The sequence below is a fragment of the Equus przewalskii genome, chromosome 12 (assembly GCF_037783145.1).
Source record: "Equus przewalskii isolate Varuska chromosome 12, EquPr2, whole genome shotgun sequence".
Taxonomy (NCBI): Eukaryota; Metazoa; Chordata; class Mammalia; order Perissodactyla; family Equidae; genus Equus; species Equus przewalskii.
Genome location: NC_091842.1, coordinates 13,725,198 through 13,742,704, shown reverse-complemented (window position 1 = coordinate 13,742,704; position 17,507 = coordinate 13,725,198).

The window sequence follows — 17,507 nt, the reverse complement described above, 5'->3', positions numbered from 1 at the left end:
CTGAAACCAGTGGAGACTGACACAGATATGACAAATTATAACGACTTCTGTTTCAGACACAGATGGTCCTGCTAAACCAAGGATCCCAGTTGGGAGGCACAGGGCAAGATAGTGCAAAGGTGAATAAATGATGTGGTGTGAAACTTGGATTTCTGGAAAACATCGCAATTTTCACTTCCCAAACAAAGGGTCTTAAAAAAGGTTTGCTGGCTCTCAAACACCTTCCCCTAGACAGCTTTCTGATGAGTTAAGTGTAAAGGTATCAGAAGCATCTGGTTCTCATTTCCCTTTGAATTCATAGGAGCATAAAGATGAAAAAGAACTGGGCCTGGAGACAAGCACTTTGCCAAAGCCCCTCCAGAGTTGAAATGACTCCAGGTGCTCAGCCTGGGACATGTGGTTGGGCTGTTCATCCAGTCAAAGGCCAAGTCCTCCGGGAGCCAACCAGAGCAGAAGATGGAGCCATCCTGGGCCTGCCAAGATGGCGGCCCTGGGGCTCCTGGAGAAGGGAGAGGTGGGGCCTGGCCAGATGTAAACTCTGTGTTCCCTCTCCACCCCAGGATGAGTGATTCTGGTGAGGGAGGGGAAATGAATATTAAATACATCTTTGGGGGGGAAAGGAAAGCCTTAAAGCAGACCTGCAGCTTGGTGGCAGGAGGGGAGGAGGCATGTGCAGAACCTCACTTTCCCTGAATATCGGTCTGTAAGCTTCAACGATTTCTTAGTTAGATCTCTCATCACAAGATGTTAGAGCCTGAGAGGACTCCAGATAACTTCCACTGTCTCCTTTCTTTTCAGATGAGGAGCCTGACTCTAGAAAGGTCAGAAATTCTAGTCTAGATTCAGGTCAAAACTCATACTGGCAGCTTTAGGATTTGCAATCAGGTTTTAAAGCTCCTGGCAAACCATCAGAATGAGTGCCCCAAAGGCCAGAGTCTAAGGTATTTTCTGCTTCATCTTTCTCTAGGGGTCAGCTCTGACGGGGAAGAGCTCAAAGCAAACACTGGTGGGTAAATGCCAAACATCTTGTGAGCAACATGGCTCTGGGCAAGCATGTCAATTTCATTGCTTGTGTCATATTCCAGAACAGTATTTCTGAGATGCGTGGAGGGCATGTCCAGCCCAGAAGCATCACAGAGGGTTCTGGCAGGAACTTTGATGAACCTACGGCTTTTTCCTCACTGGCCATTTCCTCCATAGCCTCCTGCTCTGATTATTATAAAAATGGCTGTCAGATGTATGAGGGTGGGAAAAACCTGGAGAACCTATGTAATGAGAGATCTCATTTAAACATCACCCAGTCTTATTTGCCTGGCATCATTTTGGCATCAGTATGGGATGTAAATAGGTATTAGATAAAAATTTAAAGCAAGTAGTGCCCTTCCCTTCCCCATTAAGACCTGACTGGATCTTAGTCTCTCTATATCCCACCTCCTTCCAAACTTCAGCTCACCTTACATTTCCAATATGCTGCTCCTGCTGAGGGGCTGACAGCTTGCAACAGCCCTGCCCTGGAACAAGGTCAGGAGCAGACAAGGAGAGGGGTTGGTGCTTCCAAGTCCAAGGGCTGTGCTTGAGGTTTGGTGACAACCTACACAGACCTGCATGGGATCACCAGCCTGTGAAAAAGATGACCCCATGGGCCACCTTGGATGAGGAGAGATATTTGTTTGAACACTCTGAGCAGAAAGCTATGTGATTGTCAAGTGATTTACCAAATCTGAATGTGCCTAAGAGAATTTCTAGCTGCCTTTGTTTGAAGGAGGTGATTAGTTCTCTGAACTAATTGCTAGTCCCTGTACTGACACACAAATATATACATACATACTGAGCAGTGTCTTAACAAAGGCTTGGCCCATCCATCAGAGCTGAGCGTGTTCTTGGAGGGCTAATTGACGGTGCATAAATTTCCCATTGAAAATTATAGCAAAAAATGTAGAAGAGAAGAAGATGGTTTTTGCAATGAATAATTAAATCAAAGGATGCTTATCAAGGGAAGATAGGGAGATGGAGGAAGAACTAATAGTCATATTTATTATGACTTTGTGAGAGAGAAATGAAGAGATATAGATTCAGAAATGTTCCAGACTGGCATTCAAGGCCCTCCCCAAATTGTCCTTTGATGGCTTTCTCCCCCATGGCTCTTAACATGAACTCTGTGATCCAACCAAACCAGGTTGTGTTCTGTTCCTGGAACATGCTTACCTTCCTCTCCACCTTCACTATGCTGTGCCTTGAACTTCTCTTTTCCCACCACTTCTGTTTGCTGAAACACAACCTAACCTTTAAGGCCTGAGTCTCTTCCTCATTCATCTCAGACTGATTACGCTCCTTTCTTCCTGTGTTCTCCAATCATGTTCTGCTCCTATTTCTCTCATGAGCTTGCATTTTATCTCTCACTGTAATTATATTGTATATTCCCCTCTATATCTGACTATAAACCACTGGAAGATGGGAACAGTAAATGGTGTTTTATTCTTCATCCTCAGGTCCGGTTTTCTGCATAAGGACCCCATGAATCACATCCAATTTCTCTGAATGTCTATGGCATTTTATCAGTGTGTAATTAAATTCACTTGTATAAACTGGATCAATGAATCCAGGCTCTTCTAGGGAGGTGACTCATTCTTTTATTTACTCAAAAAATATACCTCAAAGGCTGAAACTCTTCCTGGCTCTGTGCTCAGTCTTGGATGTGAATAAGGTGTGTGTGTTAGTCTGTTAGAACCTCCATGACAAAGTTCCACAGACTGGGGGCCTTAAACGACAGAAATCTACTGACTCACAGCTCTGGAGGCTGGAAGTTCAAAATCAAGGTGTCGGCAGGATTGGTTCCCTCTGAGAACTGTGAGGGAAGGATCTGTTCCAGCCCTCTCTCCTAGCCTTGTGGATGGTTGACTTCTCCCTGTGTCCTCATGTTGTCTTCCCTCTGTGCGTGACTGTGTCCAAATTTCCTCTTCTAACAAGGACACCAGTCACATTGGATTAGGCCTCACCCTAATAACCACATTTTCATTTAATTATCTTTTTAAAGACCCTACCAACAAATATGGTTACATTCTGATGCACTGGGGAGTTAGGACTTCAACATCTGAATTTTTGAGGGGCCACAATTCAGCCCTAACAGTATGATAATTGCCTTCAGAGAATTTATAGGATAGAGACAAGTAATCATCAATTATAACACAGTGCAATCAATGCACAGTAACAGAGGAGATATGAGAGAGTGTGGATGCATGGACACTTAATCCAGACTTGGGGGTGGGGTGGTGAAAGCTACCCACAGGAAGTGATGCTTACGCTGAAACTGCTATTCCCTGAAGAGGTTACAGAAAGAAGACCTTCCAGTTGCCGAAGTGGATGTTATGGAAGTTGTCCAGGTTCAAATCCAGGTGGTGACCACCCCACGTCTTCACACCTAACGGGAGTAAGAAACACCAGAGGAGGCCAATGCCTGTCCCAGGGCCTGGAGTTCTACTGCTGCAGTTGGAGGCCTGGAAACAGCGCTGGAAGGAGAGTTTGAGAATGACGCTTGAAGAGTAGTAAAAGGGCCTGAAAAGACTGTGCCTCTTGGTGACCTGAGATTTCACTCATTGTGATAAAAAGCATCAAAGTCTGGTCACACTAAATTTGGGCAGATTCCCAAAATAGGTGCCACTCTTGCTCAGGACTCCTGTTGAAGGAGGTGAGACAGATTTTACTCAGACCACTGCAGCAGGGGAGAGAGGCTTCCGTGTCAGCCGCATCTACAGAAACAGAAGGCAAGGGCACTTTTAAAGCCAGGCTGTGCTAATTCAGTCCACAGCACCTGGGGAAAGCCACCTGGGCACTGACCTTATGGACTCACCCCGGGTAATCCTCTAAGATGTGATTCCCTCTTGAATCAAGGGAAGGAAACCAACATTTATTGAGCACCTGCTACACATAAAAATCTTCCCTGGGTGCCTTTACATGTGCAGTTTTATTTATTGACTTAATTATGCTGGACAATAATACTCTATAATGGAACATTACTATTGTCTCATAATACTATGGTAATACTCAATATTCCCATTTTAGAGATGAGGACAGTGAGGTTAGGGGAGTTAAATAATTTGAGAAAGAGTACATAGCCTGTGAGTGATGGAGCAGGATGTGAAGCCAGGATTGAAGTTCCTGCTCTTTCTTCAAGTTATACTGCCTATGGAGAGAGAGAGAGAGAGTGAGAGCTATGATCTAAATGTTTGTGTTTCCCTCCAAAAAAATTCTGATGTTGAAACTCTAACCCCTGATAATAATGGTATTAGGAGGTGGGCCTTTGCAAGGTGCTTAAGTCTTGAAGATGGAACTCTCTTTTGTTTTTTACTTTTTTGTGAGGAAAATTGTCACTGAGCTAACATCTGTGGCAATCTTCCTGTATTTTGTATGTGGGATGCCTCCACAGTATGGCTTCATGAGTGGTGTGTAGATTCGTACCTGGGAACCGAACCCATTAACCTGAAGCCTCTGAAGAAGAGTGCGTAACCTGTGCCACCAGGCCAGCCCAAAGGTAGAACCCTCTAGAATGGGATTAGTGCCTTATAAAAGAGGCTACAGAGAGATCCCTAGCTCCTTCCACCATGGTGGATGTAAGAAGTCTGCCACCAGGAAGAGAGCCCTCACCCAACCATGCTGCACTCTGATCTCAAACTTGTAGACTCCCAAACGGGGAGACATAGATTTTTGTTGCTTATAAGCTATCCAGTCTGTGGTATTTTCTTATAGCAGCCCAAATGGATTAAGACCGTCTCCCATGTTTCTCACTTTAAAACTTTGCTCATTTTCCCAAGGAGACATTATTGGAAATGCAGAAGGAGGCTGATGGAATCTTCCCTCAATGCAACCCCTCCAGATTAATTCTCCTCACTCCAGACTTGGTGGGTAACCAGAACCACGCTATGAGACAGTGTAGTCCCTGTCCTGTCGTGGCCACAGGCTCCATCGAAGATTCAAAGGTAGGAGCAGAGCCTCAGGTTTGGGAGTCAATAAAGGAGTCATCAGAGATCTGAAAGACTTCAGCAATGGCCACAGTAAAGACCCAAGGAGGGCTCAGGGTGGCTGCAAAACAGACCTGCCAATGACAGATGCACCTTGGAGGCTGTGGGGGTTGTGGCCAGTGGTGGGACAAGTGAGCACACTGGGTGTGTGTCTGCATTTGATCAAGGCTCCGGGATGAAGCCCAGGCTCTTTGCCATGGTATTCAAGGCTTTTCCCCATCTGGCCTCACCCGCCCTTTTGGTCTCACCTGCCACCACAATACGTCCCACAAACCCTGAATCTGAGCACCACACATCCATGCTTCCACCCCTCTGGGCCTTTCACATGCTGCTTGCTCTGCTGGGAATCTACTTCTCCACTCGAACAAATGCTACTCATCGTCAGAGCTCCTGCTCCCACGTTGCCTCCTCCGTGAAGCCCTCACCGATCCTTCCCTCCGCACGCCTCGTGAGATGAAGCGCTGCCTTCTTAGCGTCTTCCTAATTTTTATGCATAATATGGTACCCTTTTATGAACGTATTATATTTGTAGGAAACTTTTCTGAGTCCCCAAAAGATGCCTCACCCCGAGAATCAAATGTAAATCAACCAGACACAGTCCATGCCCTCAAATACATTATGGGGAATAGAGACAAGTAAGCCACTGGCTTTAATGCGACAGCATCCTCTGAGGACAGCGGAGAAGCGCTTATCCTGACATGAGGAGTCAGAGTACACCTCCTGGAAGAAGTGGGGTTCTGACAGCTGCAAGATGAGCAGGGGCCAGGAGAGGAGAGCAGAGAGAGGAATGCAATGTCTTTAACAAATGTTTGTATGGCTCTTTACTGATTTCAGCGAATCACTGTAGACACTCCGTGGTAGATATTATTATGTTCATGCTTGTCTCACATGTGAGGAAATTTAGGCCCAATAAGATTAAATAACCTGCCCAAGATCACATCATTGTAAAATGTGGAGCTGGAATTTGAAGCCACTCTATCCGTACAGTCCAAACTTTTGATCTCTGTGTAATGCTGCATGTATGAAGGCTTAGAAGGAAAAGACAACCCAAGAAGTCAGAATTTAAAAGAAATTAGAGTTTCTGGGTCACAGAGTGTGGACAGCTTGAGATGAGGGTAAGGTTCAGTGGGGCCTTGAAGGCAAAGACAAGGACTTTAGTCCACATGCTCACAACAGTGGGAAACATTAACCTGTTGTAGCAAAGCCTTGCCTTACAGAGCAGAATGGGCTGGAGGCAGCAAGGGGGGAGGTGATGCAGGCAGATAAAGGTAAAAGAAGATGGTGCCCAGTGCCAGCAACAATGGAGATGGAGAAAAGCAAATAGATTTGAGAGATAATTAGGAGACTAAAGAGACAGCACTTGGCAAATTGATTGGATGTGGAATAAGAGAAAAAGAAGTGGTAAGGAGGACACCTTGTTTCTGGCATCCACTTTGGAAGTGCGTGGTTGGTGTTTCCATGTCCTGCAGTGGGGAGCGCAGGAGGAGAAGGAGTTTTGAGAAAGAGTATGGTGAGTTCAGCTTTGGATACAGTGGGTGTAAGTACACATAGAGCTTTGTGCTGCAGGCAATGGAATACATAGATTTGAAGCTTAGGTGAGAGTTCGGGGGCCAAGATGTGGAATGATCGGCATATAGATGGTTTGAAGGGGTAAATGAGACCACCCAGGGACAGCATGTAGACCCGGATGTAAGGACTAGACACCAATATGTAAGGGCATAGCAGTAAAAGAGAAGAACACAAAGGAGACAATCACAGGCAACAATTATTGAGCACATACTTTATGCCAGGTACTGTTCCAAGTGTGTCTCCCAACAGCCCCATAAATTAGAGGCACAGAGAGTTTATGGAACTTGCACAAAGGCACTCTGCTAGTAAGGACTGGAGCCAGGATTTGAACACAAGCACACATGTTCTAAAGCCTGTGCTCTTCACATACTATGTTACCGTGGCCATCAACCTGGAATACGCAAAAATGCTGTTTCAAGTAAGATGGGATAGTCAACAGTGTCAACTGCTTTGGAAAACACCAGGAAGGAAGGACTGAGAAGGTCTTTGGATTTAGCATGAAGCCAGCCATTAGTGATGTTGGCTGGTGCAGTTTCCCTAGAGGGATGAGCCAGATTAGAGTGCATTGATTCAAGGAGAAAGGGAATAGGGAAGAGTGAGTACGGATGATTCTTTCAAGAATTCTGGCAATGACTAGAAATAAGAAGTACAGAAAATAGAGCAGGAAACTGAAATGGGATCAAGGAAATAGTCTGATGTTTATTATGGGAGAGATTTGGGCATGTTTAATTGATGCTAGGAAGCAGAGATGGAGAGAATAAGAGAGAGAGTTCTGTATGAGCAAGGTCCCCAGGTGGGTGGAAGAGATGGGATCCAGGGTACAGGTGAAGATATTAACCTTCGCCTGGAAGAGGGACACCCTTTCCATTGAACAAGAGGAAAGGATGAGAAAAAGTTCAGATGAAAATGAGATTAAAAGTTTAGAGAGGAGAATTTGAAGGAGTTTGTGGCTGATGATTTCTATTTCCTCTCTGAAATACCAAGTGAGGACACCTGTTGAGTAGAAGGGTGAAGGTGACAGGTGCATACGTTTGAGGAATATCTGGGCTTGTCTTCCCGGAGTTAGGGAACACAGACGATCTTTATCCCTAATGCTCAGCACAATGTTGAGACATAGCAGATGCTCACTAAGGTTCGTGAATTGCATGTTCCATTGCATTGGTTGGAATTCCTGAGAATCTCAAGATGAGATCCTGACAGAACCAGTTTGATGAGTCAGAATGGTCTACCCTTGTCAAAGCCAAGTTTTCCCTGGGGTAAACTTGTGCCTGGACAGTTGAGAAATATAAAGTGTTTTCATAAAAAACAGCAATTGTGCAGCCTTCATGTCTAGTCTCTACTGTAGCATTGTTGGATCTATTTTGACCTGTTGGAAAATTGGAAATATCCATGGGCCAAATCCCCCATCCCTCCAAATGCACATAAGTACACACACTTAAAATTTTCCTTGTAAGAGATCTATGGGCTCCTTGAAGCTCTTCTATGAACCCCTAAGATAGCTTAAGCAGGGGGAAAACTCTTGCTATAAAGCATATGAGTTTTGCTTTACTGAACAGATAATATCCCCATTCCAAGCACTTACTAGAAAATTCAACCAGTAAGTCGCTCGACATGTGAGAAAGGTAGCCTTAGGTATTAGCTTTTGCTAGATTGCTGTAGTAACAAGCAGACCCTCAGTGACTTGGTGGCTTTCAATAACACAGGTTTTCTTCTCATTGTGTTATTTGTCATCAATGGGTCAGCTGGTCCTCTGCTCTTCATTTTGTCCATTCCAGGCCCCAGGCTGGTGGCGTGGCCCTCTCTGGACATACTGATCTGATTGCAGAGGTAAAAGAACAGTGGTTGAACCCTGCAGTGCTCTTTAAAGCCTCTGTTTGGATATAATACTCCACTTCTGGTCATGTTCCATTGTCCTTAACCGGAAACACGGCGAGGCCCACTGTTTATGAAGTGGGAGATATTCTCCTCTCACAGGGTGTGTGGCAAGGGTTACCATGGTATGTAACCCATGGGGGTGGGCTGGATAGAGAGGGGCAGCAAGTCTTTTGATGAAATCACAGAGTCTACCATACTTAGGGACATGCCCATCAATCTCACAGGTTGCCAAGTTCCATCCTTCGCAAGGCAGGAAATGGAAAGAAAGCCAACCATACCACTTAACTGACACCCGTCAGAACACTTTCCCTGAATGGAAATTTAGTGTCATGGCCTTTGGGTCTGAGAGTCAACGTCTGGGAGAGGAAGAAATATTACTGTTGAAGACACTGTCTATTAGCTGTTCAGTGTTCCTGAGAAAATGATCTATCAGCCTGAGAAATTTCCCGTGGAATTTAGAGTTTATGGCTGGGATGAAAGCTGGTGCTTCCCAGAGAACTGATTTGCTGCTTTCTGTCAGATGGTGAGGCTGAGGCATTCCTTAAGATTTTCATCTGGCCTTGGATAGCAAAAACTTTAAACTTGTAGCCTTGTATTTCTAGTTGAATTATACCCTCCCATCTTCCAAATGGCTTCCTTTTGCTCTTTATGACTTCATTTTTTTAAATAATATTTTTGAAGTTTTTTTTGTAGTTGGGAAAGTGAGCATACTTCGTACAGAAATTTAGGAAAACAACAGAAGGCAAAAAGGAAGAGTTATCTCTAACATCACCTCTCCCCCCACAACAGCTCTGACAACATTTTGGTATATTTCGTCCAATATGATACTTATTTATTTACACGTAAATATATAACATATTTTTATTTATGTTTTTATCTTTAAATATATATTTAACTGAGAGAATAAAATCACCTCCATTTCTCTTTTCCCACAAGTTCTCCAAGAGAGATTGGGGACCAGAATAGGCCATAGACCCAAATTTAATTGAGTCTTTTCTAAACGGTAGTTTTAAAGCTTTTGCTGGCTATTTGTGTGGCTAACAAAGTAGCCACTTAGAGGTATGGTGAAACTGCTTTTTATGTGCCTTTGAATTATTCAGTCTTGAAACAGTGTTTTATAATATTAATAAAGCCTCACTTTATGCATAATACTATAAATAATACCAGGTCACCAGATGGGAAAAAATGTCATCAAGAATTGTCTAAGTTCAAAGTTGGTGGGCCAGGAAGAGTGTGACTGTGTGCACGCTATTGCTTGGAGAGCAAAGATGTCAGCTGGAGAACAGCAACATCCCTCAGTCCCCGGGGCTGGGTACCCCATGCCACCGGCGTGTACCTGAGAGCTTCTGGGAGTATGATGGCTCCCATACTATTATTTCAACATTCACTAGTGTTGTAATTTAAAATGCCTTTTTGTGTCCTGTAACGATGTCACTTAAGTATTCTGAAGTCAGGATACAAGTCCAGGGCTAAAACACGCATCCCCAAATCCGATAACTCCCATCGGAAGTTAGAGGCAATAAAGCAGCCAGGCCGGCCGCGCTGTGGATTTAGGAGACAGTCAGCAGAATTGCAGGCACGTGTGCACCACAAGACGAGGACAGCAGTGCTCAGAGCAGTATTGCTCGTAATGGCCAAACATTGGACACAGCCCAGACGTCCATCAACAGTTGAGTGGATAACTAAATGACGGGGTACTCCGACAACAGAGCACTGTGCAGCCACACAGGCAGATGGACTCCAGTGATGGGCAACAGCACGGATGAACTATACAAAGGTAACAGAGAGCAAAAGGAGCTAGACCCACAAATAAATCCATACTCTATACTTTGGTTATATAAAGTGCAAGAAAGGGGACAAGATCAAGCTAGAGTGTTTGGGAAGGCATGTTTAGAGAGTGAAATTATAAAGCAAAACACGTAAGTGATTCTTAATAAAAGTTCAGGGTGGTGGTTGTTAAGGAGGAGGGGGTGGCGCTTGGGAGGGGGACCCAAAGGCACTTCTGGGCACTGGCCAAGTTCTACCTCTTGGCCCAGGTGGAGGTCACACAGGTCTCTGTCTTTGTGCATTGTATTGTGTGTGTGTTATAGTCCACAATATAAAGGGCTCTAGAAAGCAGTGTGACAGGGTTACGTTCCAAATTGTGAATTTGGTCATTCTCTGTGAATATCCTCCCTTCCGTTCTCTGGATTTTACTGAGCGGCATCCTCTGCAGCCTACCATAATGTGAGGACAAAGATTCGAAGTGCCAGAGGAAGAAAGTGGATTATAAACTAATTAGTCTCTCTCCTTCCAGAGCCCAAATAAAACCGGACCTGGGGTGCAGAAGGGAAAGAAGTATCTAAGAATAGGGGGATGATGGCAGGGGAAGTGGGTCCAAGATGCAGAATAGAAGGATCCAGACTGCCCTTGAAGACTGGCCTTCATTATACACACAACTCACACAACAAACTCGCCACCCACAAACGACAACCTGCCTGCAGTCCGGGAGTCCTGTAGGACATCCCAGCACACTCCCCCCAACCAAGGGGAAGGCACTTGGAATCGCTATGTGGAGATGGTGGCAACTGACCGAGGCCAACCCAAATGGAAGCAGTGGAGGTGTCCCCATCAGTAGGAGCCATGGGAGACCCCCCTCACTGTTACAAACATTTGGCCCCATGAGGGTCGAGAACCACACTGCCGTCACCTGGGGAAACCAGCACTGTGCCCCCACAGTTTCCAGGCTCAGCTAGGAGCTTTCACTCTACTTTATCTTCAATATCCTCCCGTTCCCTAGCTAACCATGACATTTGCGCTCAGCTTTCAAAACATTTACAACAGTTATTTAAACTTAATTCTGTGTTTAAACTACTTCAGTGCTGGCCGTCAGTTTCTGTGCCCAACTTGGTGATGTCCAGATCCTTTGTTATGACATGCACTTTGGGTGGCTGGCACACATGTTTGTTTTTGAGCACGGGCTGGTGGGTGGTGGTGTTCCTGAGTCACTGCCAGCTAAGGATGTCTCCCTTGGGCCTTCCCACGTGAGCATACTCGTGTACCACAACTCCTTTTCCCATCAGAACTCTGCCGTTTGTCCATGCTGTTTCCTGCTGATGCCGCCAAAGGTAAGCCAGACTTTGATTCTTTTGTCGTTAGCTTGCTCTCTCTGGAGTACACGTGGGTGATTATTTCTTTGTCCTTGGAGTTCAAGAATTTCACCAGACTATTTCTAGGTGTTGATGTTTCCGTTCTTGTTGCCTGGGGCCTGGGAGTACTTTTGATCTGCACATGTAGGTCTTTCTCCAGCTCAGAAACGTTTCCTTCTGTTATTTCTTTGAAGGCCACTTCTATACCCTGTGCTCTGATCTCTCTTCCAGTGACAGGGTTTTCAGAATGCTGAGGCTCCACTGTCTGTCCCCCCGAGCCGTCTCGCCCCTCCGAGCTCTCATCCCTGATCACTTTGTCCTTTTCTGAGCAGTCTGCTCAAGTTTACATCCATTCGGGAACCTGTAAATGGTGGTGTTTATTCAAATAGGTCAGTATTCAACCTATTTCCTCCCCTCCAGCTTATGTAGATTGACTTTTTCTCTCTACATTTTTGTCAAAGGTAAATTCCACCCACCTGGCCCTGAAACAAGAGGAGAGGTGTTACTTTTGGCCCCAAAGACAGACTGTTACAACAAGAGCAACTCAGGAATCAGCCGTGGCTGGGCAGACTGTCAGAGACTCCTGGAACAGCCTGTGTCCTAGCTCTCCTGCACATTCATTGTACATCTGGCATCTGACCTCCAAAACACAGCCAAGAAAAAAATCAGAAGCTGTTTCTCTGCTGGAGAAATAGCATCCAGATGCCCCATTTCTGATGCTGGCAATGACAACCAGCTTCTTCCTGGAAGCCAAGATAGGGAAGGCCCTGGCCACTTACTCACTGGCCATCCGAGCAAGCGATACAATTGTTCCTCCAATTATTGCAGGCAGAGATGAGTGAAAATGTCAGCTCTCGCTGGTTTTTGGATTGACCTCCTAATCACGGGAACTTGAGTGATTCCAGGGAGTTGAAATCATGTCTATCAGCCCAACGAAAGGAGAGATTTAGGGGAAAATATATTTTTAATTTTTACTATTTTCTGAGACACTCCACCATGGCCTCTTTAAGGCTTTTGTCTTTCAGGGTTCCCTGGTTACAGAGTTCCAGTCATTGGGTATCTTTGTCACCCAGTGCACTCTACATAGCAAATGACAAGCTTTATGTGTAGTATGGGTTGTCAGCTTTTGAAATGTAAGTGATTTTTAACTGTCGTCTTTATCTAGAAAGGCAACTCATATCCTCTTTGGGAAAAGATATGGTATAAATTATAAAGACCTCTGCAACCTTAATGGTCTTGATTTCACAAGCTTGTTAATGCAAATGGCCTCACATTAACATTAGCACTTAAATCTTAGTACTCAAATCTTTGATAGACTTGACTTCTCATCTCCTTATATGGAAAATCTAGTCTTTTGACGAATTTAGCCAGGTGTTTTAGCCTGTGTGCTCTCAAAAGGCAGAGCCTGAGGCAAGTGTTTATGTGTGTTTATTTCATTTTGGGAAGTAATCCCAAGGAACAGGAGTATAATCTGGAGGGAGTGAAATTAAGGAGAGCAGAACCAATCCATGGCTACAATATTAAGCTGGTCAACCACTGCAAGAAACTGGAGTTCAGACCTCCAGATCACAGTCACCTGGAATGCACCTCAGAACTGTTTTTCCCAGGATGAAAAAGGGTGGTATTTAAATGCCAGCTCCTATTCTTCTATGGTCCAGCTTTGCCCCATGGGTGTTGGTTCCCTCACACTTCCAGGATGGCCCAGGTGCATGTGTCAGAATGGCTGTGGGGCTCCTGCAGGCATCCCAAGAGCTTCAGGGAAGAAGGCAAGAGGTACCTGGTACAGCCAAGGAAAGGTGCTGCCAACTTACACCCACAGGTAGATGGTTACCACAGCAACAGCCAGCCTAAAATGCAGGCTGAGAGGATGTGAAGTAAAGCATGTGGGAGAGGAAGAGAATTCCTCTAGCCATTCTAGGTCCTTCTGGTGGTCTACAAATTAAATTGACATGAAACAGAATGACGGGAGAAAAATCAAACAAAGCTTTACAACACGTATACATGAGAGAAACCCAGGAAAACTGGGTAACTCATCAAAATGGCCAAGGTCGTCATCTTAAATACCATCTTCAGCTAAAGACATAGGAGGATGTTGGGGGTGAGGTGAGTCAGCTATGGGAGATTACCAGAAAAGCACAGTAAACAAGAGTAACATTATTATGCAGATTTAAATCCTTGCCTTCTGCATTCACAAGAGTTTCTAGAGATAAGGTCATCCTCCCTTCCTCCTGGTACAGAGAGGGAGACATCTTTACAAATGGAGATTTCCCTTACAGATGCAAATGTCTCTTACAAAGGATAACTTCTACTTGGTTTTCAGAGCTTTTCCCAAGTCTGCAGTTTTTAAAAGCAAGCAGTCCAAAATAATCCTTATGCCAAACAGACACATTTGGGGTGGTCAATTCTGATCCCCCACAAGCACACAACATGTCCTCTGCCCTGGGCATTTGCAAGGAGTGGATCTTCTGTGCATCTTTTCAACGTTTACTATTGCAACTAGCAGAACCAGTGCTGTGTAGCCACTGGCCACAGAAGAGGACCCACTACCCTGTGTAGTGGAAAAGAGATGAGATGATAGAGATAGAGATAGAGACAGAGGGATACTCTAGTCAATAAAATTAGATGAATGGAACATTTTCTAAATAAATACAAATTTAATATAAATATAAAAGTACTCTTATGGGCACTTTCATACATACAAACTTAACTCTCACTGAAAACACAAGAAATGGGTATTGTCTCTATTCCATAGATTAGGAAGGTGAGTTTGAGAGAAGTGACACTCCCAAGATTATACCACTGGCAAGTAGCCAAGCCAAGATTTGGATCCAGGAATGTATGACACAAAAACAATTGCATCGTCTATTGCCCAAGATGCTCAAATCTATCAACTTTATTATTTTAACCAACAAAGTGGCTTGAATGTTTTTTCTTGTTTGGTTGGTTGGTTTTATTTTAACTTTTTGTGAAAGCTTCAGGCTTTCTTCCCAATTAGCTGGTGATTAATGCTGTGTTGCTAATAAGAACATAAAAATATAAGCATGGCAGGGATGGTTTTTGGAAACACATGTGCTAAGCTGATACAGATCAGAGTGGAAAACCAAGCTGATTCCATGGGGAACCGGTTGGTTCCCTGCCCAAATTATAGATCTCAGTGGCTTGGATTCTAATTCCTACATGGGGATGTGGAATATGTGTTCAGGGCTGAGAAAAGTGGGAAGTTGAAATTGAACTACATGATGAAGTCCAGTCCAGAGATTCAAAAAACTGCCTCATCCTTAAATAGGAAATAAATGATTTACATCCACCTTCTGTAGAGAGGCTAAAGGAAGTTTACTATCTACTGAACCATTTGGAAAGAAAGTTACCTAGAAAATATCCAAATTTCAAGCAAGTTCCTCTCAAAGGTGTGAAGTTAAATTACATTACTTGAAAAACAGAGGAACTACAAGCCAAATATTTAACATAAAAACCTTTGCGGGTCAATGGAGCCCTGAAGGGCATCAAGAGAAAGAAAGATTTAATTGCTCCAAGGGGAAAAATTTACAACCCAGAGCACAAAGACTTCCCACAGAGATAAGTCATCCTTGGTTGGTATAAATTCATAGCACAGAATTGCCAAAGTATGAGAAAAATGAACCACACTGAGGGAAAGTGAGCAGATCTGCTTTCAGAGGGATTTGGCTCCTAAGAACTGACTACAATGGAAGAAGAAAGAGAATGCGGAATAGGCAGATTCGAAAGGAGTAGAGAGTTAACAGTTTAAAAAATATATAATGAAGAACAGATAAGTATGAAAAAGGAAGAAGCCAATTTGGAAAGGAGCTAATAGAACTTCTAGAAATGAAAAGGAAAAAGCACAAACATTTCAAACTCAATGGATGAGTTAAACATAGGATCAGAAAAAAAACGAGCAATAATTGGTGAACTGGAAGATAAATTTGGAGAAATCATCAGAATGCACCTACAAAACAGTGAGATGAAAAATATGAAAGACAGACTAAGAGCCATGGAGAATAATAGAAAAGAATTAACACTAAACAAATATATATTTGGAGCTTCAGAAGGCAAAAATGAGGGGAGGGAAAGCAATAATTCAAGAATTTGCAATTGAAAATTTTCCAGAATTAACATGTCTTTAGATTGAAGAATCACAAGTTCCAACATCCAGATAGATTTAAAAAAAAAAAAACAAAAACCATTAGAAGTAATCACAAAAAAGGAAAACTATCTAAAGCTGAATTATAAACAGTATAGTTTTCTTATCAGCAAGAGCAAATACAAGACCACGGAATAACGGTTTTAAAGTGCTGAAGGAAATGAACACTTGGCCTAGAATTCTACATCTAGATGAACAATTTTTAAGAATAAAGGGAACAGAGAACATTTGCAGATAAACTCAGACAAATATTTTCATTCACATGCCCTCTTCAAAAGAACTGCTAAAAATATACTTTAGTAAAGAGGAAATTGATCCCAGAGGAAGGTACGTGGTGCAAGAAGCAATAATGAGCACCTCCCTTGCCAAAAGGGAAACATGTTGATGTCTGACAAGCACTTACAGTAAAAAACAATTATAAAATGTTAAATGGGGAATGGGTTAAAGCCATGTGGAACTAAAATACTTGATAACAAAGAATGAGGGAGATTGGAGTTAAAGTGTCCTAAATGTCTCACACTTTTCAGAAGTAGAACAAAAATAAATATTGACTTAAACTTTACCAGATATACGTGTTAAAATTTCTTAGAGTAGGGGCTGGCCCCGTGGCCGAGTGGTTAAGTTCGCGCGCTCCGCTGCAGGCGGCCCAGTGTTTCGTTGGTTTGAATACTGGGCACGGACATGGCACTGCTCATCAAACCACGCTGGGGCAGCGTCCCACATGACACAACTAGAAGGACCCACAACAAAGAATATAAAACTATGGACCGGGGGGCTTTGGGGAGAAAAAGAGAAAAAAATAAAATCTTAAAAAAAAAAAAGGCTTTCTTAAAAAAAAATTTCTTAGAGTAGCTGTTTCCATAGCAATAGTGGGAAAAGAGGTGCCTATTAGGCATTTATAGGTGCCTATTAAACTGAGGTCAGATCAAAGAAGATAAAAGTGGAGTCAGTTTCTAAGCCAGTGGACAGGAGGTGATCAGATGGAGGCAGATTGAGAGTAAATGAGGATGAACACTGCAGAGATCTGGAGACGGGGCCCTGGGGTCTGAAACGGGAAGAGTTGGGCAAAGCATCCAGAGCTGCAGTGGAAACCGAGGGGGAGCAGCCGGCGAGGCGGAGGAAACCAGGAGGGTGCTGTGCCCTGGAATCCAAGAGAGGAAAAGGTTTCAGGAGGGAGGCAGCGGCCAACCACGTCACATGTTCCTGACAGGCCAAGAAAGGGCGTGATGCAAATTGACCGCTCGATTTGGTAACATAGAGACCTTGGTCAAGACATTGACTCTTTAAAAAGCACTTATTAGGACAGAAAATATTAGTGCATAAATAGGCAAATAGAGAGCTCATAATTACACCTCTGCATGACAGGGAGCTTGATAAATGACACAGTTTGCATTATAAAACAACGAAAGAAAGAGCTATTCCCATAAATTGCCAGAACAATTGCTTAGCCACATGAAAGTGAAATTCAAAAAATAAAGATAAATAAATGAAAAACTGTATGTCTTTATGTGGGAAAGGATTTCTTAATTAGTCCCCAGAAGCAAAATCTCAATGGAAATCTTCGATAAATTTTACCTCATTAATGTTTCAAACTGCCTTCCAAGCCACCATAAACGAAACAGAAAGTTAAGCAGCAAAGCAGAAGATATTAGCAACCTATATAGAAAAGATTGTCTTCGGGATTATGTAAGCGATTTTCAAAAAGCAATAGGAAAATGTAAGTAACAATAGAAAAGGAAGCAAAAATATGTATGGATAATT